We start from the raw sequence: 23493 nt of genomic DNA, 5'->3' as shown, positions 1-23493 counted from the left end.
ATTAGCTCCCAGGAGGCACAATGGGTGGGAAATTTGACAAGAGAGTGGATTGGGAAAATTGGAATTGTTTTTCCGAATGGACCAGAGCCAAGTAACTTGAGGAAGTAACTCTTCAGAGGAAGCTGGACCCATTTAAAAGAGAGTCAAAGCTTGTAAGGCAGCAAGAAATCTCATAAGTTCTGTTGAATGTTATGTTATTGTTTTTTTTATACCACGACAGAGAAGTATTGTTCCTTATTAATTCTATTAAAATCCTTTCAGATTTAGAACACTCCTCCTTAGCCTTCTCTGCTCTAAGAAGAGCAGTTCATTTTTTTCTCCATAAGACATGAAGTCTTCACTCTTGATACCACTCCTAGTAAAATCTCCTTTGCACCATCACTAATGCTATGACATGCTCCCAAAATGTCATGTCCAGAATTGACAGAAATAATCCAGATGAAGATTAACCAGTATTTTATATAGGTCTAGCACAAAATCCTTTCTTTTGTACTCCATGACTTTGGTAGTAAACCCCAGGATTTTGTGTGTCTTTCTAATCTTCTCCATTTGATTTTATCAAACTAGTCTGTATAATTTTAGGAATTCAGCAGGCTTGAGGGCCTTATAGTCAACTCCCACTCTTTATTTTCATTTTTATCCTAATTATTAGCCAACATATCAGCAACCTACCCACTACAAGCTAGCAATAATTTACAGAGGAACCTCGATTATCCGAAGGACACGGGCACGGAGTACTTTGTTCGGTAAATTGAATGCTGGATAATTGCTGCCGGATAACATAGTCAGCCAAGCACAGGGACCTTGCGATCTTGGTCGGATCACCCAAAATTCGGTTAATCAAATGCTGAATAATCAAGGTTCCTCTGTATATTTATTGCACCATCTTAATTATGGCTTCAGACAAGGAGAGACTGAGTATGAGGCAAGTACCTACCTTCATCATGGTGGTGAATGCCAACCTCCTGATTAATCTGTAATTGTCTTCCTTACAGGTATATTAAAACCAAAGATCCATTCATCAGGAGGGGCAAAGAATCAAATGCATGATGTTTGTGACTCAGAATTCAATCTGCATCATGAAGAATAATAAACAATTAGGAAGACACTCTGTATTCTTTCAACTTTACTGCAGAGAATAAACTGCTCCGTATATCAGATCAGAACTCATAACATAACCCGAGCATTGAGGCATTAATTGATAACAGTGGCTGCCACTAGCACAAATTTCTGATCTTTTGCTATAACATGAGGTGAACTACTTTAAGTCAATTACTAGCATTTCCATCCAAAATCACAAACAGTAGATTACAGTAGCAGATTACATACTGAAATACTGACACCCAGAACTTAAAACCTAATGAAAGAAGGAAAGTACAAAGCAAAATATAATTATTCCAAGACTTCCATTGTAGCTATTTTTACATGAGCTTTTGGGGTTCTGATTTATTTTTTCCCCTTCTAACTGCACCAGTAATCACTCATGGAGCCAATTAAATATTTCCATACAAAGCCAATTATGAGCAATGCATACCATCAGAAGAGTGGGGGAGGTGGGGAATGAGGGAAGGGACGAAATCAAAATGGAGTTGGAAGAGGGAATAAAGCACCGTATCCCCCACTGTGTCCATGCCTCTCTAAAGGCATCAAGAGCACAGGGTCTGCTTTATATTTATTTCTTCTTTTATTTTACCAAGGACTCTGGGACATGAACATATGGATTTAGCTTTTATTTTTCTTTTTTTTAATCTCCCTTATTTTACTCCAAAGTGCTATTAGGTACAACTGAGTGTTTTTCCCATCACGAAAATTCACCTTCATTACTCATCCTTTAAGAGGAGATTCCTTCATGCGGTGACAGGGAGCAACTATAAGTGCACTGACACAGTGCTCCATAAAGAATTAAAGGGCTGAGACAGTTTACTTTGCAGTTGTGCAGCAATAGCTGTCTCAGCTAGGCCAGGCAATGACAGATAACAAAGCAGAGTCCTTACTTAATTGGCAACCAAGTGGCATTAGCAATAAACAGATTATCTCATAGCCCCTTCATCAAGATGTTCAGTTTACCTTCTTTTCCACTCCCTTCACTTGCAATAACATCTTGATATCAAAGAGCACAAAAAACTAACACTTCAGATTTTAAAATGTGCATATTGTTGCTTCCTTCTTCCTTGCTCCTTCAAAAGGTAATGTTTCTGGAGTCATTGTCTTATTCTCCACCAACTTCTCAAAAGCCCCCTCCTGTAGGACAGGCATATAGAGTATTCCCTTCTTCTCCTTCTCTCTTTTGAGCACTAGCTAATAGTAGCATCAGGAACCACAAAGTTTGGCCTAGCCTCCAGGATTGGATGAGTTAGACTATAGGATCATAGGAACAGGAGTAGTCTGTTTGACTCCTTAAGCCTGCTATGCCAATCAATAGGATCATGGCTGATCTGATATTCCTGACTCACTCTTTCATTTGTTTTACCTCAGCCTTAAAAGTATACACAAGGAACAGCAGTCAGTTGTGCTCCATCTAACTCAAAAGGATCTATTGTTGGAAAATAATGGTCCTAGATCCTAGAAAAAAAACTCTTCCACACACCAGCAGCTGTTTTCAATGAAACCTCCAGACAGTTGTTTCACAGAGATTCAGTAAGCAAATCTGTACCAGCTTACTCAATGACCTAAGTTATTATCTAATGAATGACCTCCATTTGGAGATGCTTACTTCATACAATTAACATCAACATTCTCAGATTCTTCTCCCACTGATCCCAGATCAAAGACCAACCCCAATCTTCATTTATTTTTGTTTTTCAGTGCTTCTAGACCCAGGAACATTTTTCAAAATAATGCTAGATCGTTGAAAATAATTCCAGATTTTTTGATTTGATTTAATTTATTATTGTCACATGTAACTAGGTACAGTGAAAAGTTTTGTTTTGCATGCAGTACAGGCAGATCATACCATACAAATTACATATGGGCAATAGAACAATAGACAATAGATGCAGGAGTAGGCCATTCTGCCCTTCGAGCCTGCACCACCATTCAATATGATCATGGCTGATCATCCTTAATCAGTATCATGTTCCTGCCTTAACTCCATAACCCTTGATTCCACTATCCTGGAGAGCTCTATCCAACACTTTCTTAAATAAATCCAGAGACTGGGCCTCCACTGCCCTTGGGGGCAGAGCATTCCACACAGCCACCACTCTCTGGGTGAAGAAGTTTCTCCTCATCTCTGTCCTAAATGGTCTACCCCGTATTTTTAAGCTGTGTCCTCTGGTTCGGCACTCACCCATCAGCGGAAACATGTTTCCTGCCTCCAGAGTGTCCAATCCTTTAATAATCTTATATGTCTCAATCAGATCCCCTCTCAGTATTCGAAACTCAAGGGTATACAAGCCCAGTTGCTCCAGTCTTTCAGCGTAAGGTAGTCCCGCCACCCCAGGAATTGACCTCGTGAACCTACGCTACACTCCCTCAATAGCCAGAATGTCTTTCCTCAAATTAGACCAGAACTGCACACAATACTCCAGGTGTGGTCTCACCAGGGGCCTGTACAGCTGCAGAAGAACCTCTTTGCTTCTATACTCAATCCCTCTTGTTATGAAGGCCAGCATGCTATGAGCCTTCTTCACTACCTCCTGTACCTGCATGCTTACCTTCATTGACTGGTGTACAAGAACACCCAGATCTCTTTGTACTGCCCTCTTACCTAAATTGATTCCATTTAGGTAGTAATCTGCCTTCCTGTTCTTGCCACCAAAGTGGATAACCATACATTTATCCACATTAAACTGCATCTGTCATGCAACTGACCGCTCACCTAACCTGTCCAGGTCACCCTGTAGTCTCCTAACATCCTCCTCACATTTCACCCTGCCACCCAGTTTAGTATCATCAGCAAATTGGCTAATGTTATTACTAATACCATCTTCTACATTATTAATATATATTGTAAAAAGCTGCAGTCCCAGCACTGATCCCTGCGGTACCTCACTAGTCACTGCCTGCCATTCCGAAATGGAGCCGTTTATCACTACTCTTTGTTTCCTGTCAGTCAACCAACTTTCAGTCCAAGTTAGTACTTTGCCCCCAATACCGTGCGCCCTAATTTTGCTCACTAACCTCCTATGTGGGACTTTATCAAAAGCTTTCTGAAAGTCCAGGTACACTACATCTACTGGATCTCCCTCGTCCATCTTCAGAATTACATCCTCCAAAACATTCCAGCAGACTAGTCAAGCATGATTTCCCCTTCATAAGTCCATGCTGACTCTGACCTATCCTGGACATACTGGCACTGGAACGTGTCCAGCGGAGATTCACACGGATGATCCCTGGAATGACAGGTCTAGCATATGAGGAACGGCTGAGGATACTTGGATTGTATTCGTTGGAGTTTAGAAGATTAAGGGGAGACTTAATAGAGACGTACAAAATAATACATGGCTTGGAAAAGGTGGACGCTAGGAAATTGTTTCCGTTAGACGAGGAGACTAGGACCCGTGGACACAGCCTTAGAATTAGAGGGGGTCATTTCAGAACAGAAATGCGGAGACATTTCTTCAGCCAGAGAGTGGTGGGCCTGTGGAATTCATTGCCACGGAGTGCAGTGGAAGCCGGGACGCTAAATGTCTTCAAGGCCGAGATTGATAGATTCTTGTTGTCTAGAGGAATTAAGGGCTACGGGGAGAACGCTGGTAAGTGGAGCTGAAATGCGCATCAGCCATGATTGAATGGCGGAGTGGACTCGATGGGCCGAATGGCCTTACTTCCACTCCTATGTCTTATGGTCTTATCCTGTCACTACTATCCAGATGTGTCATAATTTCATCCTTTATAATAGACTCCAGCATCTTTCCACCACTGAGGTCAGACTAACTGGTCTATAGTTTCCTGCTTTGTCTCTCACACCTTTCTTAAAAAGTGGTACAACATTAGCCACCCTCCAATCCACAGGAACTGATCCCGAATCTATCGAACTCTGGAAAATAATCACCAACGCAGCCACGATTTCTCGAGCCACCTCCTTCAGTACCCTGGGATGTAGACCATCAGACCCCAGGGACTTATCAACCTTCAGACCTAACAGTCTCTCCAACACCAATTCCTGGCAAATATAAATTCCCTTAAGTTCAGGTCCTTCAGCCACCGTTACCTCAGGGAGATTGCTTGTGTCTTCCCCCGTGAACACAGATCTGAAGTATCAATTCAATTCTTCTGCCATTTCTTTGTTCCCCATAATATATTCCCCTGTTTCTGTCTTCAAGGGCCCAATTTTAGTCTTAACCATTTTTTTGCCTTTCACCTACAGAGGGAGGAATACAATGATATGGCTGTAGAGAAGGTGCACAAACACCGAGATCAACAACAAATTTTAAACCTGAGAGATCCATTCCTGATGAAGGGCTTTTGTTTGAAACGTTGATTTTTTTCCTGGTCCTCAGATGCTGCCTGACCTGCTGTGCTTTTCCAGCATCACTCTAATCTTGACTCTAATTTCCAGCAGCTGCAGTACCCACTTCTGCCTAGGTCCATTCAGAAGTCTAATAACAGTGGGAAGAAGCTATTCTTGAATCAGTTGGTTTGCGTGTTTAAGCTTTTGTATCTTCTGCCCGAAGTTGAAAGTGATTATAACCAGGGTGGGAGGGGTCTTTGATTATGTTTGCTGCCTTCCTGAGGTAGTAAGTATAGACTGAGTCAATGAATAGAAATTTAACTTGTGTGATGGACTGGGCTGTGTTCATAACTTTTGAATCCAGTTTCCTGGATACATCAGCCTGTGAAGTCAGTTTGTTTTGGTAATACCACAGTTATAAGGATTATTGTCCTCATAAAACCCAATTTTATTGTGCTAGCAACATCATGCTATTATGCAAATAGATATAAGCATACATTAAATCATTTTACCTTAGCTTTCACCTCAGACTTTCTCCACAGAGGATTCACAAGACGCAGCATATCCTTTATTCTGGAAGTAACTCATCTGATATTGAAATCCACATTAAAACTAAGCCTAATTATGGTGAGGCTTAGTGCTAGGCTCAGTTACAACTCCTGGCTATTGGAAAAAAAACAATATTATTATTTTTAACTCCTACCCAATGTAGGAGGTATTTATTAATGAAAATGAATGTCTTATTTGAATTACAATTTAACTAGCAATCTTAGCAATTGTGATAATTTATCAAAAAGGCACACTTTTCATAATTTTGAGACATTATAATATTGCAAATAAATACCTCAGGAGGAAAAGTCAGCTTTTGTGATTAACTTGCAAGTACATCAGGTATGAGAAGATCTAGGCAGCAAATTTTTAACAAAGCTCCCAAACTATACATGATTATCACAGTTTATCCAGCTTATTTGAATTTATGAAACATAGTTTATTTGTATTTATGAATATCACAACACTTGATTAACCTGTACATGTTAGTTCTGATGGAGGTAGCATGCAAGCTTCAGTTTTAAACTTGTTTACGTGAAAGCCAACCTGTATCTCTTAAAAGGGTGGTGAATGGCTGCAGCAAGGTGCTAGAACTGGGTTTGCAAAAGAACATTTGGGTAAGAACAACACTAATTGATAGCACATCAAAGAGATTTCAAGGTTTTACAATTCTGCATTAAACAGCCAGGAGACCATTCAGAAACACTTTAAGTCAACATTGGGAATAGATAGCCATGATGATCAATGCCAGAAATATAGCCCAAGGAACAGGATGCAGTGCTGCAAGTGATCAGCGTTAGTAAACACATCTTTGAATGCCATAGCCTATCAATTGCACAGCTAGCCATAACACCCAGGCACTTTTCATCACAAGCACTGACATATATTCTCTTTTGTAACACAAATGATGCAAACAGGGAGAAACAGGAGCCTAAAGGCAGGGCACAGACACACCTGCATATTCTCAAAACCACCGAAGAGATAGTGCTTGTAATTATTAGAGACACAAATGAACGGCCATGGATAGCAGCAATGCTGAACCAAAGGTGCTTAAACCTAAACCTTCGAATTGGATCTTACTTCACACTCATCCCACAATCTCTACCTGGTTAGAGGTTGCTGACAGTATAATATACATCCTTTCATTCTCAACCTCCCCTCTATTTACCACAATCCTTTCTCTTTTCAGATATCCACATGGACAGGCAATGGTCGAAGAGTATCATGAGAAAGAAGCTTCATCACTCCATCTTACATCCATCAGAGCAGATACGGAAACAGCTTGAGCATTGGAGAGTTGTTCAGGTTTGCACATGTTGAGATCCTAGGCTCAAGTGGCTTGCAGTCTGGGAAAGGGGCAAAAGAAGTGCAGATGCCAGCTCATCAAAGACAAGGTCACTTACAAATCCTTACAAAGAACAATTTGAAGTCATCGGTGGTGTGCTTACTGAAGGCTGTTAGGTAAGCAAACTGAAATGCTTGTTGCAATGACACACCTGCCAAATGGTTTATGGTCACTGTCAAGGAGCCTGGAGGAGTCAGGTATGAGACTATGCAGAGAACTTAGAACTCTGCCCTTTAAAATGTGGATGTCCAAAAGTACTTTACAATTAAGATTCGCTTGAAATATAACTATTCTTGTAATGTTGTGTGACCTTTTTATTTTATTCTTTCATGCAATGACTGTGACCCTGAGAAGGTTAGCATAAGGTTGACCTGAATGGCTTGCTAGGCTATTTCAAAGGGCAGTCAACCATAATACTGTCAATCTGGAGTTATGTTTCGGGCCAAATCTTGTAAACCTGGCAGACTTCCACCGCTAAAGGACATTAGTGAATTACTTTTTTTTAAACTGACAGTCAATGACAGTTTCATGCTCATCATTATTGAGACTAGATTTCTGTCCCAGATTTATTAATTGAATGTAAACTCCACCAGCTGTCATTGTGTGATTTGAACCCATGTCCCTGGAGCATTAGCCTGTCCTCTAGATTACTAGTCCAGCAATATTACAATTACACCATTGTCTCCTGGAGTAGGGATGTCTTTTGCTTGTGCTGCAATGAAAACTGAGAGATCAGCCATCAGGTGCTGCATCATGCTTGGGTCCATAAATTTGCTATTGTTGAATGACAAATTGGGTTGTGTTCACAAGTACAGTGGTAGGATAGACTGTGCCAGACCAGTCAAAAAGGCTTTGGTTGTGGGTCTCTCCTCTTCCTCCTTCAGTATCTCTTCTCATTCCTCCACAGCTAATCACAATGTATCTGGTGGAAAGGACTAGATGCTTATGATGTTGAGGTTGTGCAAAATGCAGCAGACCACAATGTACCACGACATTTGCTCTGATGACTACTGCAGGGCTCCCTCAGAGTAGACCAAGGAATGTGGAACCATGACTCAGCAAGTTACCAATTTGTTCAATGATATCTGCATGGTTTTCAGTATTTCCATTCTGCCTATGTGCATGAGGGTTAAGTATCAAGAGTCAGAGTCAGAGTCATTGGCCTGAAGGTTAGTGGATAGTATTGTCATCCAGTAGCTGCTGTTTCATTTGGTGAAGTGGTTTAAATGTAAACCAGCCATGTTGAATGATTGAAGGCTTTACTTCCCAGATTACTGGAAAACTACATAGCTTCTTCCTGACAAAGGACATTTGTGAACCAATTAGGTTTCTAAAACAATCTGCAAGCTTCATCATCGCTTTTAATAATAACAGCTTTAAAAAATAAATTCAAATTGCCACAGTTGATTTGAATGAATTCTGAATTTGTAGCTCAGGTCTCGAAATTTGTAGTCCACTAACAAAATATCTACACAATCATAACCCTGTACAATCAGTGTTGGAATTTAAATTGGTGGAGAAGATATCACACTGTAAAAATCAAAGAGGAAAAAAAACTTCCTGATAGACAATGCTATATTTTTAAAAAAAATAAATCGGAATATAGTTATATCTTCAGGCTCCTGACTTTGTTTAGTCAACTGTCACTTTTTGATCATAATGTTTACAGTTAGCTATTGCTTATTGTTCATGTTGCTTTTTTTTCCAAATGGAGAAGATCACTTAAGTATCTCACTAATTCATTTCATGTTGCTTGGATTTTCATTTTCATGGCAGGTCAACAAGAGTAAGGACATTTCCTGGCTTGATCTGCCCACATCAGAAGAAAGTGTCCACAAAGATAGGATTTTCATTTCTAGGTGGTCATTTGTGAATGCTGTCAGGCCAGCTGCCTCTGGAAGAGAGGCTGGAAACAGCCACAAGGGCAGCGAGTACTGATTTGGCCTCCGTCAAAGGTCTGTCTTAGTGCTGCTGGACTTCTTGCAGATTATAATGAAAAAAAATTTGAAGGTTCTCCATTCTTTATCCTGTCTCATACTCCTGAGGCCCCAGCCATATCAGCTCATAGTCCCTCATTGTCCTGTTCATCTAGGCCTCTTTACCCCCCACCATCTTTCATAACCTCCATCCCAAACTATGAAACGATATAGAGTTTCTTGAAATCTTTCCATTTATTCCTGTTCAGTAAAAGAGACAATCAATCAGACAGACAGTCATAGTATTAATAGAAGCAATTTCAAGCAGTTAAAATCCTTTTTTCTTGTAAAATCCTTTATTCTAAACATTGTGACATTGACAACATGGATCAGAGAGCCAGAGTAATCAATTAAGTAATGTTTGACCCAGGCTATAGCTATTTGAACATTGAATGGATGCCCGTTCTCCCTGCCAAGAACACATAACGACAACTTGGTTTCAAGTGCTTGTCATTTCTGCTCGTGAACACGTTAAAGGGCCTAGGTGATTGACATATTCCTTAGCCTGTTGTGAAGCAAGTACTTTGCTTGTAAACAAAGTGAAAAGTTATGAATGAATCACTTTTTAAAAAGCTTTTTGATACAACATTTTGTAATTATACACTTCATTGGCATGACATAATGTGTACAAAAGTATGGAAATGCTGTAGCTTGGAATCAAAGAAATGATGGGTTATTGGAGGGTTGAATATTGTGCTCGTAGAGCATAGCTTGAGATGGGAAGTATGGGAAAGACTTTTGAAACTCACCTTTGAAATGTTTCCCTCATCCAAACTAGGTTTTCTAGACACATCTGAGGTGCTGTGAATCACGAGTGATTTAAAAATTGGCCTGACTCCATAAAATTTACCAACAACTGGAATGGGGTCATGAATCTTGGAATCTGGGCTGGCTGCCACTTTCACTCCTCCATGGAGTCTCTTGACTCCATGAAAATCCAGCCCTGTATGGAAAACATTGAGAAGCTGGAAGTTATAAAATTATATTAGATCAATAATATAAAAGCGCCACTTTATTTAGATCTTAAAATGACAATTGCACTGTCAACATGTATTATTATCCTTAATTATGGCTTTAGAAGACAGTATTAGCATCCTGCGAATATGTAATTCCTTATATTCATAAAATGGCTGCAATTCTTACAATGACAAGCTATGTCCTTCCCTTTCCAAGGGAAAAGATACTATATTGCAATAATTTTCTCTGTAAGTTTGATTTACATTTCAGAACCAAACCAAAGTATTTTGATTTAGTTTATTTCTACTTATCAGAATATTTTCTTAAACTAGTATTACACTTGACCTAAGTATGTAAATTGTACATATTTTGACATATATATTAAATGAAATGTTAAATCAAGTATGACTTAAAAAGACAGATTAAATTAGCAAAATTGCATCTATTATTTCATTCAGGTATAGGTCTTGTTTTCTCAAGCTTTTTATTATCCGGAATCCTAATACTCATTTAATTATCCTTAATCTAACTATTCAAAGATGTAATCATTATCCTAAATGAGATTATTTTATCTGCAATATTGTAGATTTTCATTTTAGAAATTTAAGCTTCTCAAAATCTAAGCTTTGAAAGGAAAGTAAGACTTGTATTTGTATTGGGGATGTTCAAAACCACTGGATGCCTTAAATGACTTTATAGCCAAATTAAGTCATTTTGAAGAGAAGGAAGCACATGAGCTAGTTTGTGAACAGCAAGCTCCCATAACAGTAATGTGATAATGATTAGGTAATTAGTATTAGAATTACTACAGTGTGGAAACAGGCCCTTCGGCCCAACAAGTCCACACCGGCCCTCTACAGAGTATCCCACATAGACCCTATTACTCTACATTTCCTCTGGCTAATGTACCTAATCTACACATCCTTGAACACTATGGACAATTTAGCACATCCAATTCACCTAACCTGCATATCTTTGAACTGTGGGGGGAAACCGGAGCACCTGGAGGAAACCCATGCAGACACAGGGAGAATGTGCAAACTCCACACAAATGGTCGAACCCAGGTCCCTGGTGCTGTGAGGCAGCATTGGTAACCGCTGAGCCACTGTGCCACCCATAATCTGGTGTAGTGATGTTTATTGATGTGGTTCTGATCACCGAGCTGGGAATTTGTGTTGCATGCAGTGAGTGTGAGGGGGTCAGGATGACGGTGTTGGATTGAGGGTGAGGGGGATGGGGGATGATGATGGAGTGAGTGTGAATTCATTAGGGTGTTGTGGTTCTGTTCGCTGAGCTGGAAATTTGTGTTGCAGACGTTTCATCCCCTGTCTAGGTGACATCCTCAGTGCTTGGGAGCCTCCTGTGAAGCGCTTCTGTGATCTTTCCTCTGGCATTTGTAGTGGTTTGAATCTGCTGCTTCCGGTTGTCAGTTCCAGCTGTCCGTTGCAGCGGTCGGTATATTGGGTCCAGAATGCAGTGAGAGTGTGCGGTAAATATATGAACAAATCAACGGCACACCCATGGGCTCATCCATCTCTGGACTCATAGCAGAAACACAAATTCCCAGCTAGGCGAACAGAACCACAACAACGAGCACCCGAGCTACAAATCTTCTCACAAACTTTGATGTTTATTGAGAAATATATATGAGCCAGGATAGATATCTCCACTGCTCTTCTTATTAATAGTGCCATCGGATCAACTTGACACAAAAGAAACAGATGGAGTTTTGGTTACAATCTTATCCAGATATAAATCAAATAGGAGGTATTGGCCATTTGGTCCCTTGAACCTGCTTCATTATTCAACTAGCTTTAGGTGGACTTTCTACCTCAATGTCATATCCTAAACTTGCCCCACATCCTTTGATATCTTCAATATCTATAAATCCTTTGATCTTTGTCTTGAATATAATCAATAAGTGAATGTCAACAGCCCTTTGGGGTTGAGAATTCCAAACATTAACTACTTGCTGAGTGAAGGAACTTTAGCTTATCTCAGTTTAATTAACCAACCTTTTTTTCTGAGACTCAACCCTCTTGCTCCACACCCCCAAGCCAAGAGCAATTTTTTTTTGAATCAACTCTGTGACTTCCTGTCAGGATTTTGTATACTTCAATGAGGTCTCCTCTCATTCTTTTAAACTCCAGAGAATACAAACTCAATCTCTCCTCACAACAACCCATTCTTAGGATCAGTCTAATCAAGCTTTATTGAACACCATTGATGTCAAAAGTATATTCTTCATTGGGTAAGGACACCAAAACTGCATACAATTCTCCAGGTGTGGTCTCACCAAGGTTCTATACAACTGAAGTAAGTCTTTACTCCTGGACTCAAATCTTCTTGTGCTAATGGCCAACATACCATTCACTTTCATCTTGCTTGCTGCACCTGAATATTAGTTTTCAGTGACTTATGGACAAGGACTATCAGACCTCTTTGGATATCAACTCTTTTCCAATCACTCAGAAGTATTCACAAACAAGGAGTAGGCATTCAATTTTTGAGCATGCTCTGTCATACAATGCAATTGTAGCTGATCTGATTGTAACTTGAAATCCTTACATCCATGTTGAAAAAACTTCTGCTTGCACCCATCTCGCTTTTTTTAAAACAAGATCTTATGTCACGAAGCTAATCCCATTTTTTCTAAAAGCTGTTCCTTGGCTCAAGGAGACCCTGTCCTTGATTTTTTTTTCAGTGGGGCAATAATCTGGGCCTGCCTCCAATCAGTCTGGTTTGGTAAAAAGATGAAAAGGATTTTGAGAGGCCTTTTGCTTATATGTAAACAGATGAGACTTCAGGTCACAGTGGTCATATGTTAAAGATGGCCTGTATATTAAAAAGGGAGTGGTCAGATCTTTAGTTCAGTCTGACCTGGAGAGGAGTTCAACAGGGAGCTGTGTGGAATCTCTCTCTCTTTCTGCCCTTCAACTTCAGCCTGTAAGCATGAGTTCCATTGATATTGGTTTTTAAAGGGAGCTTGCTTATCGGGACTGTTGTGTGTAGTTGGAACAGCATAATTCAGTCTACTTGGATAGGCTGAGTTCTGCAGGGTTTTTAAAATTCTGTTCTGTGTTTCATTGTGTAATTTGTGAACACATTTTTGTCTGTTTTAAGATCTGGTAGTCAACCTAGCTAACTTAGGAGAAAGGTGAGGACTGCAGATGCTGGAGACCAGAGTTGAAAAATGTGGTGCTGGAAAAACACAGCAGGCCAGGCAGCATCCGAGGAGCGGGAGAATCGACGATTCGGGCAATAGCCCTTCTTCAGGATTGAGGCTGGTGTGCCAAGCAGGCTGAGATAAAGGGTAGGGGAGAGGGAATTTGGGGGGAAGGGCGCTGGGAATACAATAGGTGGAAGGAGGTGAGGGTGATAGGCCGGAGAGGGGGTGAGGGCGGAGAGGTCGGGAAGAAGATTGCAGGTCAAGCGGGCAGTGCTGAATTCGGGGGTTGGGACTGAGATAAGGTGGGGGGGGGGGAGGGGAAATGAGGAAGCTGGAGAAATCTACATTCATCCCGTGTAGTTGGAGGGTTCCTAGGCGGAAGATGAGGCGCTCTTCCTCCAGGCGTCATGTGGTCAGGGTCTGGCGATGGAGGAGGCCAAGGACCTGCATGTCCTTGGCGGAGTGGGAGGGGGAGCTAAAGTGCCAATGGGCCGGTTGGGTTGGTTGGTGCGGGTGTCCCAGAGGTGTTCCTTGAAATGTTCCGCAAGTAGGCGGCCTGTCTCCCCAATATAGAGGAGACCACATCGGGTGCAACAGATACAGTAAATGATGTGTGTGGAGGTGCAGGTGAATTTGCGACGGATATGGAAGGATCCACTGGGGCCTTGGAGGGAAGTGAGGGGGGGTGGGGTGTGGGCGCACGTTTTGCATTTCTTGCGGTTGCAGGGGAAGGTACCGGGAGTGGAGGTTGGGTTGGTGGGGGGTTTGGTCCTGACGAGGGAGTTGCGGAGGGAGTGATCTCTCTGGAATGCTGATAGGAGTGGGGAGGGAAATATATCCCTGGTGGTGGGGTCTGTTTGGAGGTGGCGGAAATGACGGAGGATGATACGATGTATCTGGAGGTTGGTGGGGTGGAAGGTGAGGACCAGTGGGGTTCTGTCCTGGTGGTGATTGGAGGGGCGGGGTTCAAGGGTGGAGGTGTGGGAATTGGAGGAGATGCGGTGGAGAGCATCGTTGACGATGCTTTCCACGAGGAGGTTGAACAGTTCATCCACTTTACTAACACGTTCCGCCCCGACCTCAAATTTACCTGGACCGTCTCAGACTCCTCCCTCCCCTTCCTAGACGTCTTCATTTCTATCTTGGGTGACCAACTCAACACAGACATTTACTACAAACCAACCAACTCCCACAGCTACCTAGATTATACTTCTTCCCACCCTTCCCCCTGTAAAAACGCCATCCCATATTCCCAATTACTTCGCCTCCGTCGCATATGCTTCCAGGAGGACCAATTCCACTACCGAACAACCAAAATGGTCTCCTTCTTCAAAGACTGCAATTTCCCCTCCGCCGTGGTTAACGATGCTCTCCACCGCATCTCCTCCACTTCCCGCTCTTCTGCCGTTGAACCCCGCCCCTCCAATCGCCACCAGGACAGAACCCCACTGGTCGTCACCTTCCACCCCACCAACCTCTAGATACATCGTATCATCCTCCGTCATTTCCGCCACCTCCAAACAGACCCACTACCAAGGATATATTTCCCTCCCCACCCCTATCAGCGTTCCAGAGAGACCACTCCCTCCGTGACTCCCTCCTCAGGGCCAAACCCCCCACCAACCCAACCTCCACTCCTGGTACCTTCCCCTGCACCCGCAAGAAGTGCAAAACCTGCGCCCACATCTCCCCCCTCACCTCCCTCCAAGGCCCCAATGGATACTTCCATATACGTCGCAAATTCACCTGCACCTCCACAAACATCATTTACTGTATCCGTTGCACCCGACGTGGTCTCCTCTGTATTGGGGAGACAGGCCACCTACTTGCGGAACGTTTCAAGGAACACCTCTGGGACACCCGCACCAACCAACCCAACCGCCCCTTGGCTGAACACTTTAACTCCCCCTCCCATTCCGCCAAGGACATGCCAGTCCTTGGCCTCCTCCATCGCCAGACCCTGACCACATGACGCCTGGAGGATGAGCGCCTCATCTTCTGCCTAGGAACCCTCAACCACACGGGATGAATGTAGGTTTCTCCAGTTTCATTTCCCCTCCCCCCACCTTATCTCAGACCCAATCCCCGGATTCAGCACCGCCCTCTTGACCTGCAATCTTCTTCCCGACCTCTCCGCCCCACACCCTCTCCAGCCTATCACCCTCACCCTCACCTCCTTCCACCTTTCGTATTCCCAGCGCCCCTCCCCCAAATTCCCTCTCCCCTACCCTTTATCTCAGCCCGCTTGGCACACCAGCCTCATTCCTGAAGAATGGCTTATGTCTGAAACGTTGATTCTTCTGCTCCTCGGATGCTGCCTGGCCTGCTGTGTTTTTTCCAGCACCACATTTTTCAAACCAAGCTAACTTAATCAGGGTAATTTTCACTGTACACTTACCAAAACAGAATGCAAAGTTCTGGTCTGAGCTGCCTGCTTAAGAATGTTTTGAGTGGTCTGGCTTAGTCCATAACAGACTGGGGGCCCTTTGCGGGATGTTAAACAGTAAGTGATAGGTGCTCATGTCTTTATTTCAGGCGTTGGTTGGGTAGACAAAGCTTGGGACAGTAATGGCTCTTTCAGGAGCCATAAGTTTTTTGAATGTAGATGTGGTGACTTTGGAAGGTTTGTAAAAAGTGAATAAGACCAAGTTGCAAGAATTAGCAGAGAAGCTGGAATTGGAACTGCCTGCTTCTGTGAGGAAAGAAAAGATCATTACAGCAGTAGCTCATCATTTAAACTTGCTGGAGAAACCATCAGAATCTCTGGAGATGGCAAGAATTCAATTGCAAATGAAGCAGCTTGAGTTAGAGGAGAGAGATAAGGAAAGGGCAGCAGAAATGAAACAGTTTGAGTTATGATTAGAAGCAGAAGAGAGGGAAAAAGAGAGAGCAGAGAAAGAAAAAAAAGAGCACTTTTGAACTTCAAAAACTGACACTTAAAAAGGAAAGTCAGCTTAAAAGGCTGGAGATAAAAGCTGAGGGTAGACTTAGTGAGGAAGTAGCGTGAACTCATGTGGAAGAGCAGAGTTAAAACAGCAAGGTTAGCAGCTGAAGTGGCTGATGATTATGAGTTGGTCCATAAAACTCTGTTGGTCCATAAAACTTCCAGAAGCAATTTCAATACAAGAGGGATAGAAACTGGGGCAAAGAGAAGTCCTCTCATGGAAAGAGAAAAGTACATGTCAGTGAAGATCATAAGGATAACTAACAACAGGGTAAAAAAGTTAAAAAACGCTGGTGTTTTCATTGTAATAAAGTGGGCCACACGAAATCAGTGTTGGTGGTCTAGGAGAATGCCAGATGTAATGAAACCAGACAAACCTGGACGTTTTGTTTGACGAGTAACAAAAAGCACAAGGGAAGTTAGATAACTGCTTCAGAGTGTACAAGATGATCAGAGGTTGATAAAGGAGGAAGTACCAGATCTGCTTAAAAAAATATACATGCAAGGGGAGAGTTTATTCACATAGGCCAGGAGTTATAGATAAGGAGGTTACAATATTAGGGGACTCAGGATCCTCTCAGTCTGTAATGCTGAGGGATGAGGAGATATGCCCTCCTTAGAGACTACTGCCAGAGAAGGTACTGGTAACAGGAATTCATTGTGCGACAAAAAGTGCTCAATTATATAAAGTGAGGCTAGAGAGTCCTGAGTAGAGTGGAGAATTTGTGGTTGGAGTACTGTGCAAACTCTCAGCTCCAGGAATAGAATTTGTCCTTGCAAATGATACAGCTGATTCACCGATAGGCATGCTGCCTCCTCTAGTTGAAAAGCCAGTGGAGACGCAGGCAACTGAAGACATGGAGAATGCTTATCCAGGAATTTTCCCTGATTGTGTGATCACAAGATCACAGAGGCACAGGCTGAAACAGCAGAGATCAAAAAGCACAGATAAGTAGGCTAACATAGTGTTATCTGTTCAAAGAACATTTCGGATAAGTGGAACAGAGACGGAGCAAATAGACAAACATGCCAGTATTTTTAGCTCTAAGTTGATTGAATTACAGCAGAAAGATTAGGAGTTAAAACAGTTATATCAAAAGGCATTTACTGAGAAAGAAAGTGAATACAATCCTGTATGTTATTACTTAACAAATGGTGTCTTAATGAGGAAATGGAGACTATTACACATTCAAGCAGATGAGAAATGGGCAGAGATTCATCAAACTGTTTTGCCAGTAGGGTATAGAAAGGATTGGCACATGAGCTACCAATTAGAGCTCATTTAGGGGTGAGGAAAACATAGGCTAAAACATAAAGACATTTTTACTGGCCTGGACTACACAAAGATGTAGGTAAACTTTGCCAGATGTGCCATACATGTCAGCTAGTCAGAAAACCACAGGCAGTAATGAAGCCTGCACCTTTAATACCTATTCCAGTATTTGAGGAACCTTTCACAAGAGTCTTGATTGATTGTGCAGGTCCTCTACCTCAAACAATTAGTGGGAATAAGTATTTATTAACAATAATGGATGTGTCAAGTGGATTTCCAGAGGCAATCCCATTATGCAACATCACAGTGTTGTAGAAGAATTTTTTTAAACGAGATACTGACTGTCAATAGATCAAGCATCAAACTTCACATCCAAACTATTCAAGGAAGTTATGGATAACTTGGGAATAAAGCAATTCAAATCTACTGCATACCATCTGGAATCACAGGGAGCACTTGAGAGATGGCATCAAACACTGAAGACCATGTTGAGGGTTCATTGTTAAGATTATCCAGATGATTGGGATAAGGGAATTATGTTTGTACTTTTTGCAAACAGAGATGCACCAAATGAATCGACCAAATTCAGTCCATTTGAATTAATTTTTGGGCATGAAGTAAGAGGACCATTAAAGCTGATGAAGGAGAAATTAATAAGTCCGAATTCAGAGACCACCCATTTGGACTATGTGTCAAATTTTACAGAATGATTAAATAGAGCTGGAGAGTTTGCTTGACAGCATTTAAAGGAAAGCAAGAGGAGGAGGTCATAGTCATAGAGATGTACAGCATGGAAACAGACCCTTCGGTCCAACCCATCCATGCCGACCAGATAATGATTACAGTATAGAAGGAAGAACCAAGTTCAGAGGATTCTGAATTGGTCATTTCTCAAATCAAATTGGAGAATGTGGAAATTGTCAAAAATTGGGATATATCCTGAAAGAGTTAATACTATCACATGGGGAGATTTACAAGGATGTTGCCAGGGTTGGAGGATCTGAGCTACAGGGAGAGGCTGAACAGGCTGGGGCTGTTTTCCCGAGCGTTGGAGGCTGAGGGGTGACCTTATAGAGGTTTACAAAATTATGAGGGGCATGGATAGGGTAAATAGGCAAAGTGTTTTCCCTGGGGTTGGGGGGTTCCAGAACTAGAGGGCATAGGTTTAGGGTGAGAGGGAAAAGATATAAAAGATACCTAAGGGGCAACTTTTTCACGCAGAGGGTGGTATTTGTATGGAATGAGCTGCCAGAGGATGTGGTGGAGGCTGGTACAATTGCTACATTGAAGAGGCATTTGGATGGGTATATGAGTAGGAAGGGTTTGGAAGGATATGGGCCGTGCACTGGCAGGTGGGACTAGATTCGGTTGGGATATCTGGGCGGCATGGATGGGTTGGACCAAAGGGTCTGTTTCCATGTTGTACATCTCTATAACTCTATATGTGGAATAAACTGGGAAGTACTAACCTAATTGTCCTTGATGTAGATATAGGAGATGCTGCTCTGCTTAAGCAATATCCTTATAGGCATAACCCTCTAAAGTTGGCACAGGTTCAGAAGGAGATGGAACGCATGCTCCAAGATGGTATAATTGAAGTGAGTTACAGTGACTGGAGCTCACCAATAGTCATGGTGCCAAAGCCAGATGGTACCCAACGGTTGTGTGTGTGGATTATCACAAAGTCAACGCCATTACAAAGACTGATGCATATCCAATTCCACTTTTGGAGGACTGTGTCAAAAAAGTGAGATAAGCAACTTATATCTCTAAGTTGGATTTGTTCAGAGGCTACTGGCAAGTACCTGTCAGAGAGAGCAAAGGCAATTTTGGTTTTTTTAACACGAAATGGACTATATCAGTTCAAAGTCATGCTACTTGGTAAGAAAAATGCTCCAGGCACATTTCAGAGACTGACTAATAAGGCCATTGCTGGATTACCCAATTGTGTGGTATACATTGATGACCTGGTGATTTTTAGTCACTCATGGAAGGAACATTTACAGTATTTATCAGACTTGTTCAATTGTCTTCGGAAGGCAGGCTTGGTGGTAAACCGAGCTAAAAATAAACTTGCCAAAGCACAAGTCACCTTCCTCGGCCACGTTTCTGGACATGACAAATGTAACCACCGGATGAAAAAACAAAAATAATTGGGGAATTTCCCACACTGTTGACGAGAAAAGCAGTACTACGGCTCCTGGGGTTGAGTGGGTTTTACCGAAGGTTTGTGCTGAACTTTAACAGTGTGGCTGATCCACTCACCAAATTATTAAAAGAAAAAGGCCAAGAGGTTTCAATGGACAGTAGACTGTTAAAGAGCATTTGACAGCTTAAAAACTGTGTTAACCACTGCCCCTGTGTTATTTACGCTGGATTACAAAACCTTTCAAGGTGGCTATCGCTGCCAGTGATGTGGGTGTCGGTGCGGTGCACCTGCAGGAGGATGACGAGGGAATAGAAATCAGGTATTTTTCCAGGAAGTTGAACGTTCATGAACAGAAATATTTAATGGTGGAGAAAGAGATTTTAAGCTTGGTGTTGGCATTACAACATTTCAATGTTCATATTGCCAGCAATGCCCCAGAGACAACCGTATACACTGATCACAACCAATTAACATTTGTGGAAACATTTAAGGACAAAAATGCCAGGCTGTTTAGATGGAGCTTGTTGTTGCAGCCATTCAATTTGCCAATTGTGCAAGTGGCAGGTCATGAAATAATGATTGCCGATGCTTTATCAAGATTCGAATAAGATGCAGAGGTGTTCGGTGGTGGATGTACTGCAGCCTGAATTTGCATGGGGTTGTGCATGTTTGCATGTTTATAATTAGTAAAATCTATATGTGTCTTGACTACTAACCGAGTTTTGAAGGGTTAAAAGTAAATCCATCTTTTGGTGTTGATGGCTCATTTTGTTTTTAAAGGGGGGAGGTGTCACAAGCTCGTCCTTTTTTTTGTAAATGCTGTTCCTTGGCTCAAGGAGACTATGTCCTTGATTTCTTTCAGAGGGCCAATAAACTGGACCAGGCTTCGATCAGTTTGCTTTTGTACAGAGACGAAAAGGATTTCAAGTGCCTTTTGCTTTTATGTAAACAGATGAGACCTCAAGTCAAAGTGGTCATGTGTTAGAAATGACCTGTATAATTTAAAGGGGAGTGGTCAGCTCTTTAGCTGGGCTAAACAGTTTTAGTTCAGTCAGATCTGGTGAGGAGTTCAACAGGGAGCTGTGTGGAAACTCTCTGTCTTCTGCCCTTCAACATCAACCTGTAAGTATGAGTTTGCTTATTGGGACTGTTGTGTATATTCAGAACAGTATAATTAAGTCTAGTTTGGATAGACTGTGTTCTGTATGGGTTCTTTATTCTGTTCTTTGTGTTTCATTGTGTATTTTTGTGAATACATTTTTGTCTGTTTTAAAACCTAGTAGTCAACCTTGCTAACTTAATCCAGGTAATTTTCACTGTACACTTAACGAAACAAATTGCAAAGTTATGGTCTGAGCTGCCTGCTTAAGAATGTTTTGAGTGGTCTGGCTTAGTCCATAACACCTGCTTCCACCACCTTTTCAGAAAAAAAAGAGTTACAAAGATTCATCACTCTGAAAGCAAAATGCATCTCATCGGTTTCAAATTGATGACCCCTGGTTGTGGAAATTATTATTACTAGTTCTAGATTTGTCGAGGAGAAAACATTCTCTCCACATTGATAGCCACCTTGAAAGGCTTTGTGCAATCCAGTGTGAATAATACAGGGTCAGTGGTTAACACAGTTTTAAGACACATCAGGATTGTACATTTCAATCAAGTTGCCTCACAATCTTCTCAATTTCAGCATATACATGCCTAACCAGTCCAATCTTTCTATTTAAGATAACATACCTAATGCAGGTACTAATCAAGTAAATCTCTGAAAAACATCCATCAATTTACATCCATCCTTGAGTCTGCAGACCCGTGCCATGCACAATGCTCCAGGTGTGCTCTCATCAATGCCCATATAACGGAAGCATAAACTCTCTGTCTTTGTATTCAATTACCTGCACAATGCACAGTAACATTATAATCACTTTCTTAATAACCCACTGCACCTGCATACCACCTCTTTATAATTAAAATTAGAAAACCCAGATTCCTCTGCTTCTCAGAGTTCTGTTGTAACATTTAGAAAATATGGCTTTTTCTTTTCTTTGTCCCCAAATGGACAATTTTCCACCTTATCTTCCATTTGCCACATCTTTATCTGCTCACTTCACCTATCTATATCCATTTATAGCTTCTTTATGTCATTGTCACAACTTTTTCACTCCTAATCTATGTATACATCAGCAAATTTACCAATAATGCATTTCCTCCCTTCATCCAAGTCACTTGTATAAATTGAAAGCTTTTGAGTCCTTAGCACTGGTATCTGTGGTACACCACTTTGTCACACTTTGTCAATATGAAAGTGATTATTTTTGATCACTAAGTTTCCTATTGGATAGCCAACTTTCTATCCAAGTCAATATGTTATCTCCATGCCATTAGCTTTTAATCTCTGCAACGTTTGATGTCCCACCTCATTAAAAGCTTTCTGAAAATCTAAGTGCAATAGGTTTATTGATTCCCCTTTATCCACAGAATGTTAGTTCCTCAAAGTAGTCCAACAAATTGCTTAAAAATGATTTCCTTTTTACAAAACAATGTTGAATCTGCCTGTCACCTTGAAACGTTAAAATTACAGCCCAAGCAGCAACTATGTCACTAGTTTTGCATGTCCCTCATGCAAGGACGCTTGCACTTTTTTCTCCTCTCTGTCTCTCGCACGTTCTCTCTTTCGCACACAGGGTCTCTCTGATGGACACTCATGTGATTAAAGGTACCACCAGTAACTGTTGTAAGACAGTTACTTGAATTAGCAAGGCAGAGTTCATCTGTGAAGGAAGTTTGGCAGATCGAATGTCTTCCAGATTAGGCATGGACCAACGACTAGGTTTAGCAGGAAATGCATTCTCTGAGAAGGACATCTAAGAGATGACATATCCCCCCAGAAGACAAATGATTTACAGATAATCTGAATCAACCTTAACAAAATCTCAAGCAAAAGATCAACCAATCTTCTAAGTCAGAAGAGAAATTGTTCTGGAAGAACTGTAGAAACAAACACAAACTACCTCAATTTGTGAAAGCAGAGACTTTGGGGGATTTATATATGTACCTGAATATATAAATGATACCTATGGGGGAAATTAAAACAAAACTTGGAATGAGATGCCATATAAGGCAATAGTTCTGGATGAGTTAATGCTGAAACTGTAATTAGTTCCATCCAATTTGATGATATCACACAATCATTAGGTTAAGAAAGAATCTAGCATGAGGTTCCACTGGAGATATAATCTTTTGCTCCTGATAGTCTTTGTAATTATGCCTAATTAATCAATCTAATGTGCACTTAGTACAATCACACTATAAACTACTTCTGCAAACATCCCATTTTTGATCACCATGTCGAATTTTGCAATACCAAACGCTGGCAGCTTGTGATTGATGTGTAGTACCTCTACCTCCACCAATCCCTCTTTTTAAATAAGAATTTAAAGTTAGACAATTCCTTGTGGGGCACAATCCACCCTTCCTACTCTCTTCAGAAGAAATTAAACAAGGTTATCCTCCTTTCTATGTTTTCAAATTGACAATAATGGTTTAGGTGGTCTTCAGTGGAGAGTGTAAAACGTCAAGTAGTCAATGGAAACTTACAAGTAGAGACTTATAGAAGTTCAATCAAAATATCATTAAGTGACATCCTATAACCTGCTGGAGACAATTGTCCCTCAAAGGTCTATATTGTGGCAATGGACCCCCTTTGTTCCCTTTGCTATGAACACCTGAGTGAGGATG

General features: G+C 41.5%; 1 protein-coding gene across 3 annotated transcripts in view; it reads right to left on the bottom strand.

The window, feature by feature from the left end:
* b3galt1b (UDP-Gal:betaGlcNAc beta 1,3-galactosyltransferase, polypeptide 1b) overlaps positions 1-23493 on the bottom strand; it is a 151935-nt gene that overhangs the window by 20014 nt on the left and 108428 nt on the right. For all 3 annotated transcript variants that reach the window (XM_072579519.1, XM_072579517.1, XM_072579518.1), the window contains 3 exons: positions 10015-10208; positions 5908-6058; positions 938-1072 (listed from right to left, as the gene is read on the bottom strand). The gene's annotated coding sequence lies outside the window, so the exon portion shown is untranslated. The remainder of the gene's footprint in view (positions 1-937; positions 1073-5907; positions 6059-10014; positions 10209-23493) is intronic.

Source organism: Chiloscyllium punctatum, chromosome 10 (genome assembly GCF_047496795.1).
Source record: "Chiloscyllium punctatum isolate Juve2018m chromosome 10, sChiPun1.3, whole genome shotgun sequence".
NCBI lineage: Eukaryota > Metazoa > Chordata > Chondrichthyes > Orectolobiformes > Hemiscylliidae > Chiloscyllium > Chiloscyllium punctatum.
This window is presented reverse-complemented; position numbering and strand designations above follow the sequence as displayed.